Genomic DNA, 24250 nt, shown 5'->3' with positions numbered 1-24250 from the left:
GGATGGAAAAAGATATTCCATGCAAATGGAAGCCAAAAGAAAGCTGGAGTAGCAATTCTCATATCAGACAAAATAGACTTTAAAATAAGGACTATTAAAAGAGACAAAGAAGGACACTACATAATGATCAAGGGATCGATCCAAGAAGAAGATATAACAATTGTAAATATTTATGCACCCAACATAGGAGCACCTCAATACATAAGGCAAATACTAACAGCCATAAAAGGGGAAATCGACAGTAACACATTCATAGTAGGGGACTTAAACACCCCACTTTCACCCATGGACAGATCATCCAAAATGAAAATAAATAAGGAAACACAAGCTTTAAATGATACATTAAACAAGATGGACTTAAGTGATATTTATAGGACACTCCATCCAAAAACAACAGAATACACATTTTTCTCAAGTGCTCATGGAACATTCTCCAGGATAGATCATATCTTAGGTCACAAATCAAGCCTTGGTAAATTTAAGAAAATTGAAATTGTATCAAGTATCTTTTCTGACCACAACGCCATGAGACTAGATATCAATTACAGGAAAAGATCTGTAAAAAATACAAACACATGGAGGCTAAACAATACACTACTTAATAATGAAGAGATCACTGAAGAAATCAAAGAGGAAATCAAAAAATACCTAGAAACAAATGACAATGGAGACACAACGACCCAAAACCTGTGGGATGCAGCAAAAGCAGTTCTAAGGGGGAAGTTTATAGCAATACAAGCCCACCTTAAGAAGCAGGAAACATCTCGAATAAACAACCTAACCTTGCACCTCAAGCAATTAGAGAAAGAAGAACAAAAAAACCCCAAAGCTAGCAGAAGGAAAGAAATCATAAAAATCAGATCAGAAATAAATGAAAAAGAAATGAAGGAAACAATAGCAAAGATCAATAAAACTAAAAGCTGGTTCTTTGAGAAGATAAACAAAATAGATAAACCACTAGCCAGACTCATCAAGAAAAAAAGGGAGAAGACTCAAATCAATAGAATTAGAAATGAAAAAGGAGAGGTAACAACTGACACTGCAGAGATAAAAGAGATCATGAGAGATTACTACAAGCAACTCTATGCCAATAAAATGGACAATCTGGAAGAAATGGACAAATTCTTAGAAATGCACAACCTGCCAAGACTGAATCAGGAAGAAATAGAAAATATGAACAGACCAATCACAAGCACTGAAATTGAAACTGTGATTAAAAATCTTCCAACAAAGAAAAGCCCAGGACCAGATGGCTTCACAGGCGAATTCTATCAAACATTTAGAGAAGAGCTAACACCTATCCTTCTCAAACTCTTCCAAAATATAGCAGAGGGAGGACCACTCCCAAACTCCTTCTACGAGGCCACCATCACCTTGATACCAAAACCAGACAAGGATGTCACAAAGAAAGAAAACTACAGGCCAATATCACTGATGAACATAGATGCAAAAATCCTCAACAAAATACTAGCAAACAGAATCCAACAGCACATTAAAAGGATCATACACCATGATCAAGTGGGGTTTATTCCAGGAATGCAAGGATTCTTCAATATACGCAAATCTATCAATGTGATAAACCATATTAACAAATTGAAGGAGAAAAACCATATGATCATCTCAATAGATGCAGAGAAAGCTTTTGACAAAATTCAACACCCATTTATGATAAAAACCCTGCAGAAAGTAGGCATAGAGGGAACTTTCCTCAACATAATAAAGGCCATATATGACAAGCCCACAGCAAACATCATCCTCAATGGTGAAAAACTGAAAGCATTTCCACTAAGATCAGGAACAAGACAAGGTTGCCCACTCTCACCACTATTATTCAACATTGTTTTGGAAGTTTTAGCCACAGCAATCAGAGAAGAAAAGGAAATAAAAGGAATCCAAATTGGAAAAGAAGAAGTAAAGCTGTCACTGTTTGCAGATGACATGATCCTATACATAGAGAACCCTAAAGATGCTACCAGAAAACTACTAGAGCTAATCAATGAATTTGGTAAAGTGGCAGGATACAAAATTAATGCACAGAAATCTCTGGCATTCCTATACACTAAGGATGAAAAATCTGAAAGTGAAATCAAGAAAACACTCCCATTTACCATTGCAACAAAAAGAATAAAATATCTAGGAATAAACCTACCTAAGGAGACAAAAGACCTGTATGCAGAAAATTATAAGACACTGATGAAAGAAATTAAAGATGATATAAATAGATGGAGAGATATACCATGTTCTTGGATTGGAAGAATCAACATTGTGAAAATGACTCTGCTACCCAAAGCAATCTACAGATTCAATGCAATCCCTATCAAACTACCACTGACATTTTTCACAGAACTAGAACAAAAACTTTCACAATTTGTATGGAAACACAAAAGACCCCGAATAGCCAAAGCAATCTTGAGAACGAAAGAAGGAACTGGAGGAATCAGGCTCCCTGACTTCAGACAATACTACAAAGCTACAGTCATCAAGACGGTATGGTACTGGCACAAAAACAGAAAGATAGATCAATGGAACAGGATAGAAAGCCCAGAGATAAACCCATGCACATATGGACACCTTATCTTTGATAAAGGTGGCAGTAATGTACAATGGAGAAAGGACAGCCTCTTCAATAAGTGGTGCTGGGAAAACTGGACAGGTACATGTAAAAGTATGAGATTAGATCACTCCCTAACACCATACACAAAAATAAGCTCAAAATGGATTAAAGACCTAAATGTAAGGCCAGAAACTATCAAACTCTTAGAGGAAAACATAGGCAGAACACTCTATGACATAAATCAAAGCAAGATCCTTTCTGACCCACCTCCTAGAGTAATGGAAATAAAAACAAAAATAAACAAATGGGACCTAATGAAACTTCAAAGCTTTTGCACAGCAAAGGAAACCGTAAACAAGACCAAAAGACAACCCTCAGAATGGGAGAAAATATTTGCAAATGAAGCAACCGACAAAGGATTAATCTCCAAAATTTACAAGCAGCTCATGCAGCTCAATAACAAGAAAACAAACAACTCAATCCAAAAATGGGCAGAAGACCTAAATAGACATTTCTCCAAAGAACATATACAGACTGCCAACAAACACATGAAAGAATGCTCAGCATCATTAATCATTAGAGAAATGCAAATCAAAACTACAATGAGATATCATCTCACACCAGTCAGAATGGCCATCATCAAAAAATCTAGAAACAATAAATGCTGGAGAGGGTGTGGAGAAAAGGGAACACTCTTGCACTGCTGGTGGGAATGTGAATTGGTTCAGCCACTATGGAGAACAGTATGGAGGTTCCTTAAAAAACTACAAATAGAACTACCATATGACCCAGCAATCCCACTACTGGGCATATACCCTGAGAAAACCAAAATTCAAAAAGAGTCATGTACCAAAATGTTCATTGCAGCTCTATTTACAATAGCCCGGAGATGGAAACAACCTAAGTGCCCATCACCAGATGAATGGATAAAGAAGATGTGGCACATATATACAATGGAATATTACTCAGCCATAAAAAGAAACGAAATTGAGCTATTTGTAATGAGGTGGATAGACCTAGAGTCTGTCATACAGAGTGAAGTAAGTCAGAAAGAAAAATACAAATACAGTATGCTAACACATATATATGGAATTTAAGAAAAAAATGTCATGAAGAACCTAGGGGTAAAGCAGGAATAAAGACGCAGACCTCTTAGAGAACGGACTTGAGGTTATGGGGAGGGGGAAGGGTGAGCTGTGACAGGGCGAGAGAGAGTCATGGGCATATACACACTAACAAACGCAGTAAGGTAGATAGCTAGTGGGAAGCAGCCGCATGGCACAGGGATATTGGCTCGGTGCTTTGTGACAGCCTGGAGGGGTGGGATGGGGAGGGTGGGAGGGAGGGAGACGCAACAGGGAAGACATATGGGAACATATGTTTATGTATGACTGATTCACTTTGTTATAAAGCAGAAACTAACACACCATTGTAAAGCAATTATACCCCAATAAAGATGTTAAAAAAAAAAAAAAATAATACCATAATGGGGTGGCTTATAAGAAACAGAAATTTACTCCTCATTGCTCTCGAAGTTGGGAAGTTCAAGACCAAGGCACAGGCAGGTTTAATGTTGTATGTGGTCTGCTTTCTGGTTCATAGATGGTACCTTCTTAGCTGTAATCTCACGTGGCGAAAGGGGCAATGGAGCTTTCTTGGGCCATACAAGGGCATTAACCCCATTCATTCATAAGGACTGCATCCTCCCAAAGGCCCCACCTACTAATCACCTTGGGGGGTTAGGTTTCAACATGAATTCTAAGGGGACACAAATATTCAAACCATAGCTAGAGCTTTAAAAATTTGACCCAAGAATTAATCTTTTTCAAAGTACCAAAGAATAATAAAACATTCTGAATAGTATGGTGGCCGTGGAGGTAACGAAACGGCACTACATTAAGAATTCAGAAACCTGGTTTCATTCCTGACATTTACTGAGTAGTTGTGAAACTTGTATAAATGAATTTGCCATTCTAGGCCTCTTTTCTTCATCTGTGAAATGAGAGGATTGAAAACTATTATCTCTGTGATGCCCTGAGATCTGAGTGTCTCCCTTTGGACTAAATATATGTTAATTTCCCTTGGATGATCCAAAAGGCACTTTAATTGCTTGTTGGGTCACCCTTATAAACATAATTCATTAACGTATTGTACTGGTGGGGGATATAGGGTAAGGAAATCCTTTTTCTTAAAATTATATGACTCATATTTATTCTATGTAAATGACTTTCAGGGCTTATGCTAACAATTATTTTTAATATTGAATACTATATTTCTATATAATGCTCTTGGGAGATTTTCTTCCACTAGTTTTGGGTTTGTAGCTGCAACCTAGTTTGTTATGGCATTACTCATTTATAGTAACACCCCATCACACAGCTACCTGACTTCCAACTATCTTAAGTAGGTCATTCACAAAGCCAAAAAATAATTAAGTTAAAACACTCCTGAGTCTTAGGGAAATAGGTGTCAACATATAGGTATAAGAAGTGTTTGCATAACTGAATCACAGTGCTGTATACCTGAAACTAACATGATATTGTAAATCAACTATACTTCAAATAAAGAAATACATTTTTTTTTTTTTTTTAGAAAGGAGTGTTTGCATTTCTTGCCTTCTCAAATACTTAATAACACCTTTTTAGCTGGTTTTACCAAAAGCCTTTGCTTCTAGTTTAGTTTGAGCAGGCAGTCTGACAAGTAAGGCCTTAAACGTCAGGTTGCAGGTGATATGTGCAAAACAGACACCTAACTATTTGGCAAGTTATCATTTAAAATATAGTAGATCACAGAGAAAGGAGCTAGAAAAACAGCAACAGCAGTAGGCAAGGACAATTTAGTGGAAAGCCAACAGTACCACATAATGAGCCTCTGAAATGAGAAATGAAGCAGAAGCCCAGGGAAAAAGCAATCCAGAAATATGGAAAAATCCTGGCAGTAACTGCTGTACTATGTATAGTATAGGAAGTGTTATTTATTCATAATGATTACCAAGGGTCATCAAGAACAATTTAAATTATGTTCAGTGTGCTGTATTTACTCTGGTCATGAAGTAAAGTGTTTGAGAAAGATTTAGAATTGCAGAATTCTAATGTCGTTTGTGCAGAGACCTTTAAATTTGAGATTTGGGGGGCAATAAAGAAATTTCTTCATGTTCCTTTGTAGTTAAAATTTTAATATGTTTATATAAGTACCTTAATTTTGTGCCCTTTTATATTTGAACTTCTTTGGCCATATTTCATAGTGTCCTTGTTTGTGCCAGTGCAGGAAATTGTTCCTAATTAGGTTGGACATAAGGCATTCTCTTCAGTCCATGGGAACATTTTTTCCTTAAATTTTACAAGACCTAGTTCAGAAGCCATTTTTAAATTTAATACATTTGTTTTTAAACAATTAACCAATGCACAAAGTTTCAACTAATCTGAACTGAAGAATGGAAATTAGGTTCAAGACAAATGAGAATGTGGATAACTATCCCGAAATCTTAAGAGTCTTTGAGTTATCTCTTATGTGTTTCAATTTATTCATTCCTGGTTTCTGCCATTTTCCTTGATCTATAATTGTTCATTTTTGCTTGAGCACTTTCCTTGACAGGGAGGTTACAGCTTCACAAGGCACACATTTATTTTGAAATATTTTTAATTTTATGAATATCAAGCCATCTATTAATTTGGCCTCTCTCTCTCTCTCTCTCTCTCTAGCTTCTAGCCACAGTCCCTAGTTCTGCCAGGGACAGCAGAGCACAATGCTAAATCAAACCCTTTCTTTCAAATATTTTCTTTTCCAGGAAAGCATGCCCGCTTTTCTCAACAAGTCCTAGTATGCATATTTTTTTCTCACATTAAAAATTTCTGATTGCTTTCTTCTTGTTTTAGACCAGTAGCTCTCAACCTGGGCTGAACATTTGAATCAACTGAAGCCTTTTAGAAATAATGATGTCAGGAAGCTGCAACGTATTTTCACTGGCTTCATTAACATTATGGAACACATAATCCACAGAAAACATGGACACATGTTCTGTGTCTGAAGGACATGGTTCAGAGTTTCAGCTCTTCAGTGAAATTATTGTATGTCCTTAAGCATGTTTTTTTCCCTCCTGTCTCAATATTTTCATGAAGATATAAACATAACCATGTCTGTCCACCTACCTCATGTGGTAGCTGGGAAGAGCAAATGTTCTTTGTAAACTATAAATCATCATAGAAATGTTATCACTGTTATTATCATCACCCAGTAAATTTTTAAACCGTAGATTGCTTTCTAATAATTCTTATTGTCCACATGTCTGCTGACTCAGTAGATTCTCTGACTTCTGTAGCCTTTTCTTTTCTAGACTTGAGATAGTCTTCCCCTCTTCATTATTTACTTAAGTGAAAATCAAACAACCACAGAACTACTCAACAGATATACACATTTGTGGAAAGTCAGTAAAAAGAATAAAATGGAGAATCTAAGTTATTAAATAGACCACTTGGCTTAGTCATCATTCTACTCTCTTTATTTTTTTCATACTATATACACGTGAAACAATATTTATCTTTAGCATCCTTATGTGCTTTGTATTTAGCTGAGAGCACCATTCCACAGTCAAGAGAAAAATTTTTGAGTCTTTGCTCTGTCACTAACAATCTCCTGTGGGCTGACAGAGTTGTAGAGAAAGTACTTGGAAAAGAACAATGCGGTGTATAAATTTAATAAATAGTAAATATTAGTCTGCTTTAGGAAAAGAGCAATTTATAATCATTAACACCTTCAAATACCAAGAAAAATCTATGAGGTTCTAATATTTAAGCATTCGATTTATATTCTCATTTATTTATAACCTCCAATTTCCTCTTCCTTCTTCAAAGACTTGATGCTAAAGTGCAGAAGAGATATGAAACAATTTATATTTCAACAGTTTTCCTAATCAGAACTATAATATGCTATTAGAGATGTGCTCAGTGTTTTCCGAAGCACTAAAAATATCTGCTTTACTATAGAAAAATATTAAAGTGCTGGAATATTATTTTTAAATTGGGAAAATTGGGAGTCTAAATGAGTCATGTGTTATAGTTAACACTTTATTTTACGGTAATTTGCTGATCCCAAGTTTATTTTCATTTTCAGGGGTCTTATTCCATTCTGTTTTTTTTAATTTGATAATGTTAGGAAAATATATTTGTTATTAAATAAATGTGTGAATAGTTCTGTTTTTCACATTGTGGTATTTTAACATACTCCATTAGCAGTGAAATAGACCCACATGAATACAGTGTTTTATTTTTAAAGGAAAGATGAATCTCATACTATTTTAATTTTTCTCAAGTAAAAATTAGCTGATGCTGTTTGAATTCCACCCAATGAAAGTAAAATTCTAGTCAAACATTGAATCCTCTAGAATAGTATATTGTGTTGCTGTCACTGTTGTTGTTACTAACTTGAAAATTTAACAAAATTCAGAGCTAAAATTATCCATTCCTGGAGGTTCTCCTACATTAGCCTTAGCTCAACTTGAGCTATAATTAAATTTTGTTTTGCTTATGATCCAGAATGATCAATTAAGTCAATGATTTTCACACTTCTTTACCAAGTACAATTAAAGTATAGAGAAATTTAAACACATACACTAGAATGTTTGGAGTATAAACTAAAGCCACTCGTCTCAATATGAAAATTTATTTAAAAATTCAGATTTTACAGTATATTCTACAATTTATCTTATTTTAGTATTACAAGGCTTTACATTTCTCACCACTGAAGAAGACCAATGATTCAGGAATATAGGATATATAATTCCACGTCTTCTCTGATACTCTTGTACTCTTTTCTGTATTTCCAGGTTTAAGGTACCATCAGATAGGTTCAGGGAGTAAGGAAAATGGTACTAGGAGAAGCAGCAGGAGGCCAGGTCACATATGGACTTGTAGATCACTGAAAGATTGTAACTTTCACTCTAGGACTGGAGTACTTGGAGGGTTTTAAACGAAGACCAGACTTTAAATATGTTTTAATGTTTTAAAACAAACCAGGTTTTAAGCATGGTCAGACTTACCTTTTAGAAGGACAGTACTAGTTACTGGCTTAAGGATAAATCATAGTCAAAAGTTAAAGCAGAGACGAGTTAGAAGACTATTGAAGTCAACTACATAAGAGATAATGATGACTTGGACTAAGTATGTAAGAGTAGGGATGAATAGATGAATATATTAAAAAAGCAGATCCAGGAATATGACTCAGCAATTTAAAAAATTTTATTGATATCTTCAACAACAGGAATGTATTTCAGAAACATCATGCTAAGTGAAAAAGTGCCAGATGCAAAAGATTGCACGTTGTGTTATTCCATTTATGTATAAAATTATCGAAAAAGCAAAATAAATGACAGAGAACAGATCAGTAGTTTTCTAGGACCAGGGGTGGGAGTGTAGGATAACCACAAGGGAGAATGAGGGAACTTTGGGGAGTGATGGGAGTGTTGTAAAATGTGGATATGGCAGTGATTGCTCATGGAAATGTACACTTAAAGTGTGAATTTTATTGTATGTAAATTATACTTCTGTAAAGAAAAATAATGTGCATCCAATAAGATTTGCCTACAGAAGTGGTGTATTAGAGAAAAAAATATGACAAAGCCAACTGCAGTGTTTTTGGTCCCAGCTACCGGTAGGAAGTCATCATTATCTAACAGGCAGAGACAAGGTGTATATATAGTAAAATGAGATTTGGGGGGAGATTTTAAGCTTTGGATGTGTTAAATGTGAGATCCTTATTACACATCCAAGTAGAGATGCCAATTAGGCGATTGGACATATAAATCTGGATTGAAAGAAGTCTAGTCTGCAGGTATACATTGAGGACTTCACTCTGTATAAATGATATATATAACTTAAATCCAGGAAACTAGGAAAAAGACAATTTGTCTGTCAATGAATGTTGACACAAACGAGAAGGGGGCACCGGAATAATTTCCAAATTCCTCTATCACCTGTCATTTCTATTTAAAATGTCTATAACCCACTCTAGCTGCCCAGCTAAACTATAGGAAAATGCCTGGCTAAAAAGGTACTCATTAGCAATGACTACTGATTGAATGAATATACCTCCTTAAGATCATTCAGCACTGAGAAGTAAAGAAAAAAGAAAAAGATCAAACTAGTCTCATCATCTTGAAGTTTCAGATGATTTTGAGTAATTACCATCTGAGGCCATGAATACTTACCAAATGAAACAGACTCTACTTCTATCAGAACAAATTACCAAAAAATCTTATTGATTATTAGGAACAATGCAAACCCCTGATCCCGTTATGATTGAGTGGAAATGGATTGGAAACTGCTTCACTTTGCTGGCCCTGCTCACCTGTCTTTGACTATGGTTATCTGATGACCCATAGGTCCATTTATTGGATCTACTTCTTCACTTTGCTTGGCCAATAGCAAGCCAGTTAACACATGTCTCTTGACTCATCTTCATATTGTATCTGATGCCACTGACCTTGTGGTAGGTCCAATATTTTAATAATCAGCTACTTTCATCTTCAACTAAGATGTTTCCCTGGCAAGCATATTTTGTAGTGTCCTGCTAAATAGTTCTCACTTTAATAGGGCACTTGTGAATTTATGCTAGTTAGATTGGAAGTCTTTGTCATCTGTCACCACTTCAGGAAACAATTTGGAACTTATGGTGTTGGCTTGGTTCTGGAAAGCTAGTCAAATTTTATATCAGCCAAAGAATATTTGTTTCATAATGTTAGAGTTGATAAAGTTTGGAAACTTTTCTTTTATAAATTCCATGACTGGTTTTCTGAAAGTGTTTTCTTTCCCTTGATATTATTATGCATGATGTTGGTTTGCTATCAGACTCAAAGCAGTGTCAACAGGTATTATTAAATCATGGCCAGTTTAAACTACTGTTGTTCAATGTGAATTACATATATAAATTTATATTCATAAATTTATATTTCCATGTTGATATATATGTATATGAAGAATACAAACATACATATACATGTGTATTTTCTTTTAATATCAGTTACCAATATGCACCTTTTGTTAAAGGCTGGGCCTTGCTGAAACAAGACCTCTATGCTTTTTCTCATTCTGCAGTGCTATACTTAGCACTTTTTTTCTAATAACATCTCCTTACTCTCTGATAGGTATTTACCAAAAATTATGATAGTAATTATGTAATGTAACTTCTCCATTGGATTAAAAGAGATATTAAAATTGTTCCATGGTAAAACTGACAACTGATCAATACTCAGGTCTGAAACATGGATTTTGACTGGTTGTGCTTATTTATGTGTGTGCTGCTTCATTGCTTCTTAATATGACATCATGTCAGACTTGATAAGGACTGTAACATCCATTTCAATCTTGTTTTATATTATGTACATAAAGAATATTATGTTTTTCTCTTTCTGACTTACTTCACTCTGTAGGACAGACTCTAGGTCCATCCACCTCACTACAAATAACTCAACCTTGTTTCTTTTTATGGCTGAGTAATATTCCATGGTATATATGTGCCACATCTTCTTTATCCATTCATCTGTTGATGGACACCTAGGTTGCTTCCATGTCCTGGCTCTTGTAAATAGTGCTGCAATGAACATTGTGGTACATGACTCTTTTTGAATTATAGTTTTTTCAGGGTATATGCCCAGTAATGGGATTTCTGGGTCTTATGGTAGTTCTATTTTTAGTTTTTTGAGGAAGCTCTATACTGTTCTCCATAGTGGCTGTATCAATTTACATTCCCACCAATAGTGCAAGAGAGTTCCTTTTTCTCCACACCCTCTCCAGCATTTATTGTTTGTAGATTTTTTGATGATGGCCATTCTGACTGGTGTGAGGTGATACCGCCTTGTAGTTTTCATTTGCATTTCTCTAATGATTAGTGATGTTGAACATCCTTTCATGTGTTTGTTGGCAATCTGGTATATCTTCTTTGGAGAAATGTCTATTTAAGTCTTCTGCCCATTTTTGGATTAGGTTGTTTGTTTTTTTGACATTGAGCTGCATGAGCTCAATATCAAAATTGATACAATATCAAAATTGTAAATTTTGGAGATTAATCCTTTGTCACTTGCTTCATTTGCAAATATTTTCTCCCATTCTGAGGGTTGTCTTTTCATCTTGTTTATGTTTTCCTTTGCTGAGCAAAAGCTTTTAAGTTTCATTAGGTCCCATTTGTTTATTTTTGTTTTTATTTCCATTTTTCTAGGAGGTGGGTCAGAAAGGATCTTGCTGTGATTTATGTCATAGAGTGTTCTGCCTATGTTTTCTTCTAAGAGTTTTATAGTGTCTGGTCTTACATTTAGGTCTTTAATCTATATGCTAACACATATGTATGGAATCTAAAAAAAAAAAAAGTTTCTGAAGAACCTAGGGGCAGGAGAAGAATAAAGATGCAGACATAGAGAATGGACTTGAGGACATGGGGATGGGAAAGGGTAAGCTGGGACGAAGTGAGAGAGTGGCATGGACATATATACACTACCAAATGTAAAATAGATAGCTAGTCGGAAGCAGCCGCGTAGCACAGGGAGATCAGCTCGGTGCTTTGTGACCACCTAGAGGGGTGGGATAGGGAGGGTGGGAGGAAGATGCAAGAGGGAGGAGATATGGGGATATATGCATATGTATAGCTGATTCACTTTGTTATAAAGCAGAAACTAACACACCATTGTAAAGCAATCATACTCCAATAAAGATGTTAAAAAAAAAAGGTACCCATAAAAAAAAAGAATATTATGCTTTTAATTTGTACAGAAGGAATGATATCTTTGCCAGAATTGTTCACTTTTGAAAAACAAATTAATACAAAGGAGTGTAAATTTTAAGCATTGTAAAAGCTCCTTTCTTCACCAAATATGTCGCTTCTCCATGGTAATTTCTTGGTGAGTCATTAATTCATTGTCTTCTTTTAGTTATTCTGAGATGATATTTACTCTTAGTAATTGTTGTGTTTCCTCAGATATTCAGTTGCTTTAAATTTGGAAACTATGTACAGTGAAATGGAAACACTTGTATTAAAAACAAACGAGAGACTTTCAATGTAAATCAAGCTATTACTAATGCTAAGAAATATTTTGACCAGAAATAATGAAGAAAAATATCAGTGATATTTAAACAATGTCCTTAGTTTCAAACTATTAATCTTTTTAACGCACTTATATATGGCTTATGTAAATAATTTATTACCCATTTGTAAAAGCTTAAAAAGTTGGTTGAGGGTGGTGGAACCAGGATATTGGAAATACACTATTAAAAGAAATGTTCAACTCTTCATTGCAGGGTGACTAGATCTTCCCATGGAAGCCCAACGTAACTAAACTTGCATTTTTCCATTGAAGAGTCACACACATACACATACACACACAGGACATAATGTGACAACAATCAATACACCTAATATTTTTAAAATTTATACCATTTGAATCACTTTAGCCCAAATTATAAGAGCTACAATCATGGGTAGCCTGTAAGGGTCAACCTTGGGGTGACATATAACCTCTAGATTTATGACTAACAAGCTTTATGTTTTAGGAAACGCTTTGTCCTTCACCATCTAATTTTTAAAAATTAAATGACAAATCATTTAAATTAGAAGTTAAAGAACTATGTTATGGATCTTTCAGCTGCTTCAAATAAGGCATTTTTTCAAATGGAAAAAACAAAACAGAAGACTAGGCATTTTGTCACAGTGAATAGGTATTTGATTTTCCTCTGCAATCTATCACTAAAATTAAAAAAAGAAGTAAAACAGCTTGACTATTTAACATACATTTGCCTTACCAAAGAAAAATAACATTTTTGCTAGTACTTTAAAAAGTACTTTAAATCTGGTACCCAATCAAAACTGAACAATATATTTTACAAAAAAGGATATTTTTGAATGTATATAACTAATCAATTCAGCAAATGTTGAACACTTACTGTACATGAGTAACTGTACAAGAGAATAGGTGTACAACGGTAAGCAGACACCTCAAGTTGCTTACCGTCTAGTAGAGAATACAGGCAATTTAATAAGCACTTATTTATTTAATATTTATTTGGCTGCACTAGGTCTTGGTTGCAGCATGCAGGATCTAGTTCCCTGACCAGGGATCGAACCTGGGCCCCCTGCATTGGGAGCGCAGAGTCTTAACCACTGGACCACCAGGGAAGTCCCAATAAGCAATTGTGATAGTGGGAAAATAGCCAGGGTATGGACTTGGTGTTATGAGAACACAAATGGCCCACCTAGTCTAATCTAGATCCTTACTACTGTGATATTCTGGTAACCAGAATAAGCATCACCCACGACATTATTAGAAATACCTAATCTCAGTCTCAACCCCATACATACCGAATGCACATCTCTAGTTAGTGAGATCCCCATGTTATTTGAATGTGCATTGAAGTCTGAGCCAGATATTTGGGGAAAATTCTCAGAGGAAGTGATTAAAAATGAACTCCCCAGTTGGCAATATGGTTAGTTTGTGGAGGATAAAGGTAAAATGTGTTGGAAACAGAAAGATGATTGTCCTATAAACCAGATCTATAGCTTAGGCTGATGGTTACATAGAGGAGGTGTGGGGAGAGAAGAGAGATGATTTCAATTTTGAGTATGTTGCATTTGATGTGCCCTTGAGCCATGTTTTGAAGGTAGATGCTTAAGGGGAAGGTAGACATATGAGTCTAGAGATCAGTAGTTAGTTCTCTACTGGAGCCATTGACTTGGAGACTGGTGGTATATTGATAGTGACTGAAGTCATGCAAGTGGGAAGGATTGCTTAAGGAAATATGTGAGGTGAAAATTTTTTTAAAAGGCCTTGGATGCAGTTCTTGGAAACACCAACATAGAAAGACATATCAACAAATAAGAGTGCAGCGGGAAGTCAATGAGAAGAGAGGAAACAGGAAAATAATACAGATGAAGAAGCTAAAGGATAAGATGCTTTTCTAGAAGGAAGGGATCAACAGTAACGTCTTAGTTTGGGTTGTCCTACAAAAGCCTAAGAAAAGGATTTGGGTGTAGGTAATTCACTGGGGATTAATTCCAAGAGGCAAAATGGGGAAACAGGAGGAGTAAGACTAGAGAAAAAGGAAAACCAATGAAGTGTATTTTTATTGAATTATTTTCTAATGTGAGCAAGTGTAACTTAGTCCTACTGAGACCCTCTGAAGAACCATGCAGAATTCTCCTTATAATCGTCTTTTCAAAGGTTGGGAGACTGTGACATTAATCATTAGACTCAAGTCCCTCATTGGTTGAATGTTACCTACATCTCTCTCCATCCCCAAACTCCCATGCAACTCTAGCTGGAGCTGAGCAAGTTTTCTAGGCTTCTCAGAAAGCCCTGAGACAGAAACCCTTAGATGGACTCTCCACCATAATTACAGTTGACATCAGAGTTGGCCAGCTTGCAAGGATAGAGGGGTTGCATGGGGAATCATTAGTGTCTGCTACTAGTGTTCAATGCTGTTCATATAAAAATAAGAAAATCTTTGCAAAGTATCTAGTTATTGGTAACCATTGGGAAATGTAAGGGATTATTAGTGGAATAGAAGGAATGGAAGTTATAATTCAACATTTAAAGTTTCAATGTAAAGAAGACAATGAGATAATGACTGTAGACCACTCTTTAAAGAAATTGATTGACAAAAGGAAGGAGAAAAATAGGGTGTTAGATGGAGGACTACTTGTGCTCAATTGAGAGCCATTTTTTGAAGACAGGAATATCATGTAGTGAGTAAACAACACAAACTTTGGATCCAGATTGCCTGGGTTCGAATCCTAGCTTCAACACTAATTAGCTGCATGACTTTACACACATTATTTAAATTCTCTGTGCCTCAGTTTCATCATCTGTAACATAAACATAATGGTAACAACTCATAAGGTTGTAAACAAGTAAATATGAGTAAACTGTTGAGTTCCTGGAAAATAGTTTGTAATATCCAAGGGTTAGATATTATTTTTTATTATTATTAATAAAATAATATATTTTATTATTTAAAATATAATGAGTATATTTAAAAGCTATTTGGCTGGAGCCAACATGTATAGAGAACACTGAAGATATAAGATAGAAAGTATAGCAGATAGGGTAATGGTTCTGTGGAGGGATGGGGAGAGGATATTCAAACCCAGTTGAAAGATTAGCTTCAAATGAGAGAAAAGACACTTCTTTCATTGTTGCAAGACCAAGAAGGAAAGAGGGAGAAAAAATAGGTGAGTTTCTAAATGAGTTAATACATGTGCTTGTGTGAAGTCTTCTATCTCTCTTTGAAATTTTAGGTAAGGTCATTATCTATGAATGAAAGAATTTGTTGGGGGAGGGAAATAAAACAGCATAGTATGTTTTAAATGGTCCTATTGGAAAATGAAAGAGTGATTAGGTGATCATCATATGTCAATCTGTACTCATTGAATTAAGGATCAAAATCACTTTCTTATTTGCAAACACACACACAGACACACAGGTGTGAGTGCACACACACACACACACCAAGAAAAATTGCAGTAATAGAGATCAAAGCCATTCAGAGCAGGAAGACACTCTAAAGGATTTCTAAAGTAACCAAGCACACATTTTAACTCTATTATAATGATAATAATGACTGTTTCAATTTCCAGCAGTCATCTATCCCCCTGACCTTTATTCTATAATGGCTAAAATTAACTTTCTAAAAATGTTTTATATGAACAATTTATTTACTTTGTAGTTAAGCATTTTCTTGTAATTGCTAAATACATTGAACTCTCATTACTATTATGGTTTTCAATTACTTAGTTAAGTCTTAATACTCTGACTTTTGGAAAACTTTTTGAAATCTGGCCATTTTTAAATCAAACTATTAGAAGAAACAGAGGAAGAAAGAAAGAGAGGGAGAGAGAGAGAGAAGGAAAGAAGGGAGGGAGAGTGGGAGGGAAGGAGGGAAGAAGGAAGAGCTATGATATACAATTTCCAAATTTTTTTAAATCTTGCTTTTATATTCAAATATATTTTGTGAAATATCTAAATAGATAGTGAGTGCTAGATTCCATAAATAAGATGGCAAGTGTCTGTTTATAATGGAAGAGATCATTCTGGATGGAAGAATAACCATTTTTATCTGGTAATATTTTCTGTAAGGATTTTAAGATCACCTGTTAGGTTGTAATTTTGATAGCTTTCCAGGTCAAATAGATACATATTCACTATCACAAAAAGCTTTCCCTGTATCCTGACAGCTGAAGAATTCACTGTCTTACAAAGAAACCCATATTTGATTACCCAGCTTTCCAAAAAGATAAAGTAGAATGAAGATAAAAATGGAATTATCCCACTCAAACTTCTGCAGAAAAATATAACTTTGCAACCATCGAATTTTCTTCATGTACGATTAGTTTTTAATTTTGTTTCCATTTAATATGTTGGAAGTCAAATTTAGGTGTATTTGGATTCCTTTCTCATTATATGACTTAGTCTAATATGACTATGATGCTTAAAAGAATTTCACAAAATAACTAGGAATCCATTTTTTGCTAAAAGAAACTTTTTCCTCAGTAAGTATGAATTGAACATTTTGCTGTTTATAACATTGTTTTTGAAAATGATTCAATCTGCTGTAAATATTTTAGAAATAGTATTGTATAGCACAGGGAACGCTACTCAGTGCTCTGTGGTGACCTAAATTGGAAGGAAATCCGAAAAAGACGGGATATGTGTATTCATTTAGCTGATTCACTTTGCTGTACAGCAGAAACTAACACAACATTGTAAAGCAACTATACTCCAATAAAAATTAATAAAAAAAATAGTACTTGGTAAACTCACTTGCATACAACCTAGCTTTTTAATGTATATATAAAAAGGGATTCATTTATTTTTAAATGTAGGATCAAAATAGCTTCAGTTACCATGTAAATAAATGGCAATATTAAAAATATCTTTGTAAAAATTAAGATAGCTTAGTCATAAATCCAATGATGATTGGCTTAAACATTAAAAATGAAAAAAGTAATTGATTATTGGTTTTTGAAAGGAAATTTTTAATATTTTATTTTTATTAATTATTTTGTAATTATGTTTAAAATCTACAACATATAATCATATGAATATAAAACTTACATTAATTTTTTATTCTGTAGGAAGAACAACATTTCAGACACCATTTTTTTTTTTTTTTTTTTTTTTTCCAGTACGCGGGCCTCTCACTGTTGTGGCCTCTCCCGTTGCGGAGCACAGGCTCCGGACGCACAGGCTCAGCGGCCATGGCTCACGGGCCCAGCCGCTCTGCAGCATGTGGGATCTTCCCCGACCGGGGCTCGAACCCGTGTCCCCTGCATTGGCAGGTGGACTCTCAACCACTTTGCACGTGTTTTTATTAATTTCTGCTATTTCCTAATTGTTATAAGCATTTTGGAATTATAGGAAGGCAGTTTCTCTTTTACAGTCAATAATTTCCTCCTCCTTATAGCTGTGTTTGACATAAAGACTAACACAGATTCAGACAGAAACCACAGATTCTTTAAAGAACAAATTAATCCACTTTAATTGCAATAAGTTAGAGTTAAGAATCTCAAATTTAATCAATTTTCTCTGAATTATAAACAATACTAACCAATCATAATAAAATACAAATCCACAATTTCCATCCATGTGGAAGAACCTCCCTATCTGGCATCTTCCATTGATACCATTATTATTACTGAAAGAAGGCGAAGATCACATTTTTTGTTTCCTTTATCAGAAGAATTTTCAGAAAGTGTGCAACAAACCAGATTTTCAATCAGTGAATACTTGAGAACTTAACTATTTGCAAATACGTTAGCAGAGTCAGTGGTGAGCAAGATAGGCAAGGACAGACATGTAACAATTGCAGGTGCCCTTAGCGTAACTAAGGGGTAAACTCAGCATTGTCTATAAGTGTATACCTAGGGACTTTACGTGGCCTAGGGAGTCAGAGAATACTTCCTTGACATAGTACATTTGAGGAGAGAGTTAAAGGATGAATAGATATTAGCCATGAAATTACGTGGTGGAAAAACATCTCAGACTGAGGAAACAGCATGAGCATACAGCTACCAGGGTAAGTTTAAGAATATGAAAGACATTTAATATACCAGGGCATAGCGAACAAAGGGGAAATGCACGTGATAGAGCAGGAGAGGCCCACATAGGCCAAGGAAGTTGGACTTGATCCTGAAGGCAATGGGAAGCTATTAAAAGGCCTTAAGGAAAAGAGTGACAATAAGCTTAGCATTTTAAAAAGATTTCTCAGGACCTTTTTTTTTTTTTAGATTCCATATATATGTGTTAGCATATGGTATTTGTTTTTCTCTTTCTGACTTACTTCACTCTGTATGACAGTCTCTAGGTCCATCAAGTGAAAGAGTGGCATGGGCATATATACACTACCAAATGTAAAATAGATAGCTAGTGGGAAGCATTCGCATAGCACAGGGATATCAGCTCGGTGCTTTGTGACCACCTAGAATGGTGGGATAGGGAGGGTGGGAGGGAGATGCAAGAGGGAGGAGATATGGGGATATATGTATATGTATAGCTGATTCACTTTGTTGTACAGCAGAAACTAACACACCATTGTAAAGCAATTATACTTCAATAAAGATGTTAAAAAAAAAGATTTCTCTGGATTATGGAAAATGAATTAGGATTGTAAGAAGGCATGTGCAAATTGATACAGAGAATGTAGTTAGGAAGCTAGGAATTAGTTTAGAGGATGAATAAAGTTACTTTGACTAGATTGATAATAACGGTGATGCAGGGGAAAGGAAAATTATTGAAACCTTTAGCAGGTAGAATTTACATGATTTGATACTATCTTGAGGATTAGGATGAAGGAGTAGGGGATATTAAAGTAGGGGTGATTCAGTTTTCTGGTAAGTGTATCATTTCATGAATATAAAAACAATATAAATGTGACTAAAACTTTTTTTTTTAGACTTTTGGAATTGTTGACATTTACCATGCTATCATTCTAGCTCTACGCTTTTAACTAGAGTGCGTCAGAGAGATGGTTACATTTGCTGTTTCCATTTTCAGTTCTTACTTCTAAACATTTGCAAACTGTTTTGAATTGCCCCCACTTCTGATGTACACACACGGTCCAATGAAAGCACTGAGTGCAAAGACTCCAAAAATTTTACTGAACCTAAATCCAGTGGATACTTTTCAATTCCCCTGTATTGTGACATCCCAGATTTTTCAGGAATAAAAGGATGCCTTAAAATTACTTTTTAACTTCATGTATTAATATATTTCTAAACTGAATGCAATAAAATTATGAAGATAAAAGCTCAAAGAATTGAAAAGATATTTGGAATTAAAATGAGTTCAAAGAACTTCAGGAAATATTGGGGAATGTAGAGAAAATGTGGGAAATCTAGGGAAATGTAGGGGGAAATGCAGGGAAAGAATACATGAAATAAGTGGTGAGAAACATGGACCATATCTAGCAAAGTGCATCAATTATCCAAAGGCTCAGTATCCAACTAGACTTCAACCTAGAATTCTGTATGCAGTCAGGTTATCAATCAACTTTGAGTTTAACAGAGACATTTTCAGAGAAGAAATGGTTCCAAAAAACTATATTCCACTCAGTATTTCTTAGTTGTTTACTTAGGGATTGGTTCCAGCAACATGAATAACTAAACCAAAGGAAAAACATAGGGTCTAAGAATAGTGAACCCAACCAGGGATGTTGTAAAGAGAAATCCTACAGAAAAATCTCTAAAGAAAACTCAACAAATATTGGGTAGGATGAGAAGACTGGAAAAAAAAAATGAAACTAAAATAAGAGCTAATTATGCAAGAAATGAAAATCATTAAAAATCCATGAAACAAAAGGAAATGTCATCAAATGTTCCACTTGGCATCATGATACATGGTCAAAGTAATGTAAACACTTTATGGGTTTGGTAGGTTTAATTACGGGTACAAAATTATAATCCACCTTTATATCATAAAAGTAGAGATGACAGAAGTTAGAAAGTAGGAGTGAAGGAGGGAGTTTGTTACTTTCATCTGGTAAATGTTCTAGAGTTCTCTGAACAAGTAATAAAAGTATAAATAGATTATGTAAAGTTACAAAGGAGATCAAGGGAACAATTAGCACTAGTGACACAGGTATAGCATGAGAAAGGGGGTGAGAAGATACAGGGAACTGTAAGTAGTTAAACCACTTTGTCATGGCAAAAAGTCAATAAATGATGCCTATTATTAATCCATATAAGAAATAGAGACAGAAGAATATTGCTTGGTGATACCAACTAAACACCTTTTTAAAAATGGTGACAGGGGCTTCCCTGGTGGCACAGTGGTTGAGAGTCTGCCTGCCGATTCAGGGGACACGGGTTCGTGCCCCGGTCCGGGGGGATCCCGCGTGCCGCGGAGCGGCTGGGCCCGTGGGCCATGGCCGCTGGGCCTGCGCATCCGGAGCCTGTGCTCTACGACGGGAGAGGCCACAGCAGTGAGAGGCCCGCGTACCGCAAAAAACAAACAAACAAACAAACAAAATAAATAAATAAATAAATAAAAATGGTGACACGGGAGAAGTGAGACTGGTGGGTTTGACAATGGAATGTTGCCATTTGTTATAATCACTCTATTAGGGCACATTTTTAATATTGTCAAGGCGGAAGAAAACTTTCCTTTATCCTTCTAGGTTCTTCTGTCCAGTCTAAGAATTAAATTGACATGAGCCAGTTACAGGTGAAAATCAAATTTTATTTCTCATATGTACATGAATCCCACATACTTGATAGGGTCAGAGACCCCACATACAGGAGAGGTTCAGAGACAAAGAGGTAAAGTAAGGTATATATGCCATCCTGGGCTAAGGAATGGGAGAGGGGCCTGGAGCTCTCAGAAACAGGAGGATAATTCGTAGGATGATAAAAAGAAGAGCAGTTGTGGGGTAATTGGATGTTTGTCCTGCCATACAGATGGGACCACTTAGATAAAATGTATCTCTGGTAATAACCCTTTTTCTGGGAAGAATCCCCAATTTAAATTATCCTAAGTAGTTAAGGGAGGGACAGTAGTTTCTCTTGAGCCTCTGGGTCCCCACTGCCTTTAGCACATAACCCACATGCCAAAGTGTCACATCTTGAAAAAGCCTGTTCTGAACCCCTAAAATATCATGTACATGCATTATAGATATAGATATAAAATTTTAATTGAAGAGAACATTTAAAAAATAATAGTACCTTAGAATTTTAAATGGTATTTGTTTTATAGTCTTTTAAATCTGATACAATGAATTTTTGATTTTATATATTCAAGAAAGAATTGTATTTGCATCTTTGCTTTTGAGTGGCCCCCTCCCCTTTGAAACTTTATCCTTCTTTGGATTTTGCTCATCTAGCTTTTCTGGTCCTGCTCTTACATCGTGCTAGCTAATGTGAGTTCCCTTAACTTGTCAAACTCCATGACTCAACTGCTTTTAAAATATAGGTTCCACTTTTTGTCTTTTTATGTCTTCACTTGACGCATCCTTAGTGATCCCTTAGTCATTGGCTATGCGTATATTTTCTCTTCTAAGTGCCTGACCTACATATAAGCATTAGGATGTGCCATGGGCATCTTAAACTTAACTTGTCAGAAGCTGAATTTCTTTTCTTTCCCCTACTCTCCCTCAAACACAGGCACAGATTTCCCCAAAATGATTAAAATGCTACTTAGTTATAATGTTGTCTCCCATAACCCTGAGATACATGCAAAAAAAGGGAGAAATCTAGAGCTTCAGTATGCCAGTTAAAGTTAAAGATTCTCAGGACTTCCCTGGTGGCACAGTGGTTGAGAGTCCGCCTGCCGATGCAGGGGACACAGGTTCGTGCCCCGGTCCGGGAAGATCCCACACGCCGCGGAGCGGCTAGGCCCGTGAGCCATGGCCGCTGAGCCTGCGCGTCCGGAGCCTGTGCTCCGCAACGGGAGAGGCCACAACAGTGAGAGGCCCGCGTACCGCAAAAAAAAAAAAAGATTCTCACCACCCCAAGCAGTGTTTGGGCAAGCACTCTATTGAGAAAAGTGAGCAGAGATTACTTGATACCTACTGGTTTTGAAGAACACTGAATCCTTTATTTGGCCAGAACTGAAAGGACTTTCATCAATGCCGTAAGTGACAGCCCTGTTGTCTGAAGTTGTTTTATTGTTTTCCCAAGTTCGGAAGTTTGACAGAGCTCACCAGACTCCATAGATTATACTCATATGAGGCTTTCGTTTAAAGGCAAAGGTCAGTGCAACAGAGAAAGAGAATGCCAACAAGCATCAGAGGCCTGAGGGCCTTTCCCCAGCACCCTCCCTGTGGGCTCAATCTCTGGGACCCTGGAGCATACTGACTCACTGGCCTGAACCACCAAGATCTGTGCAAGGAGTCTTGCTTTGGGGAGAGCTCACCAACAAAGCTCTCAATAGCTCTTTAAATAGTCCATCCAAACTAGTCAAACCAAGCAGGCTATTTGCAAATCATTAGTGCAGAAGTTAGCCTGTGGATCTCCGGTGGAGTTTCAGAATCTAAACAGTACCTCAGATATCCCACTGCCCTCTTCTTGGCTAAGAGTAAAAATCAGATACGAAGATGTTTCTAAAAAATAAAGTTTCTTGTAGAAAGGGCCACTGAAGCGTCTTTCCTTTGGACCAGCTGCATGAGGGGTCAAAGCAGGCTGAATCTGGGCTTCCCTGGTGGCGCAGTGGTTGAGAGTCCGCCTGCCGATGCAGGGGACACGGGTTCGTGCCCCGGTCCAGGAGGATCCCACATGCCGCGGAGTGGCTGGGCCCGTGAGCCATGGCCGCTGAGCCTGCGTGTCCGGAGCCTGTGCTCCACAACGGGAGAGGCCACAACAGTGAGAGGCCCGCGTACCACAAAAAAAAAAAAAACAGCAGGCTGAATCTGAGGTCTCTAGCTAAGGGTGGGCTACCAAGGTTAGCATACAGATTCTGACTTCTTCAGGAAAAATTAACCCAGTCCTTCTCAAGTATATACTAGAAGCCACTTACACACAATGACAGTGACAGCATTGGTGCCTAAATTCAGAATGCCTAAATCATAATCAAGTTGCTTCAGAGATATATATATGTAGGCCTGCAGGCTTTAAATACTTCAGGGAACAGTCTGGTGACCAAATAAAGGAATCTCATGACAAAGTTGTATTTCCTTTGAGAATACTAAACTCTAAAAGGGAATGTCCAAAAATATGAATGTTATGTGTAAGGAAATTATGTAAAAAAATTTGAAGAAATACAATACACTGGGTTGCTGTTTCCCATTAGATATATGTATTATCAATTACCAGTTGTAATTATGGGCAAGGAGTCCAGTCACCTAGATCTTCTAGTCTGAGCTCTGTTATCAGGAAAAGATTTGAAAAAAATTTTTCATAGATAATATGTCAAATGTGTTGTGTTTAAGCAAAGATTTTTATTCCAGTATCTTCATCCAGTTTTATTACCTACCTTTTTATTTGTACTCAGTTTTATCATCCATACAATGAAACTAATTTTGGGGGTCTAACTGATTTTTTCAAAGTATAGTCTTTGGACCGCCTGCATTTGAAACATCGAGGGAATATTTCTCAACCTTAAATGTGTATGAATCATCTGGGGATCTTTCTTAAGATGCAGATTCTGATTTCACAGCTCTGAGGTAAAGCCTGAAATTCTCTTCTAATAAGCTTCCAAGTAATCTCCATGCTTCTATGTTCCTGTTTGATTTG

General features: G+C 36.1%; 1 protein-coding gene and 1 non-coding gene across 2 annotated transcripts in view; one reads left to right on the top strand and one right to left on the bottom strand.

The window, feature by feature from the left end:
• HCN1 (hyperpolarization activated cyclic nucleotide gated potassium channel 1) overlaps window positions 1–24250 on the top strand; it is a 432442-nt gene that overhangs the window by 333478 nt on the left and 74714 nt on the right. The gene's annotated exons all lie outside the window — the stretch shown is intronic.
• On the bottom strand, window positions 13636–13708 carry TRNAG-CCC (transfer RNA glycine (anticodon CCC)). Its single transcript has one exon. It is a non-coding gene; the product is annotated as a tRNA-Gly (tRNA).

The sequence above is a fragment of the Globicephala melas genome, chromosome 3, assembly GCF_963455315.2.
Source record: "Globicephala melas chromosome 3, mGloMel1.2, whole genome shotgun sequence".
NCBI lineage: Eukaryota > Metazoa > Chordata > Mammalia > Artiodactyla > Delphinidae > Globicephala > Globicephala melas.
The sequence above is the reverse complement of the archived record's forward strand: the minus strand, read 5'-3'. Positions and strand labels throughout refer to the sequence as shown.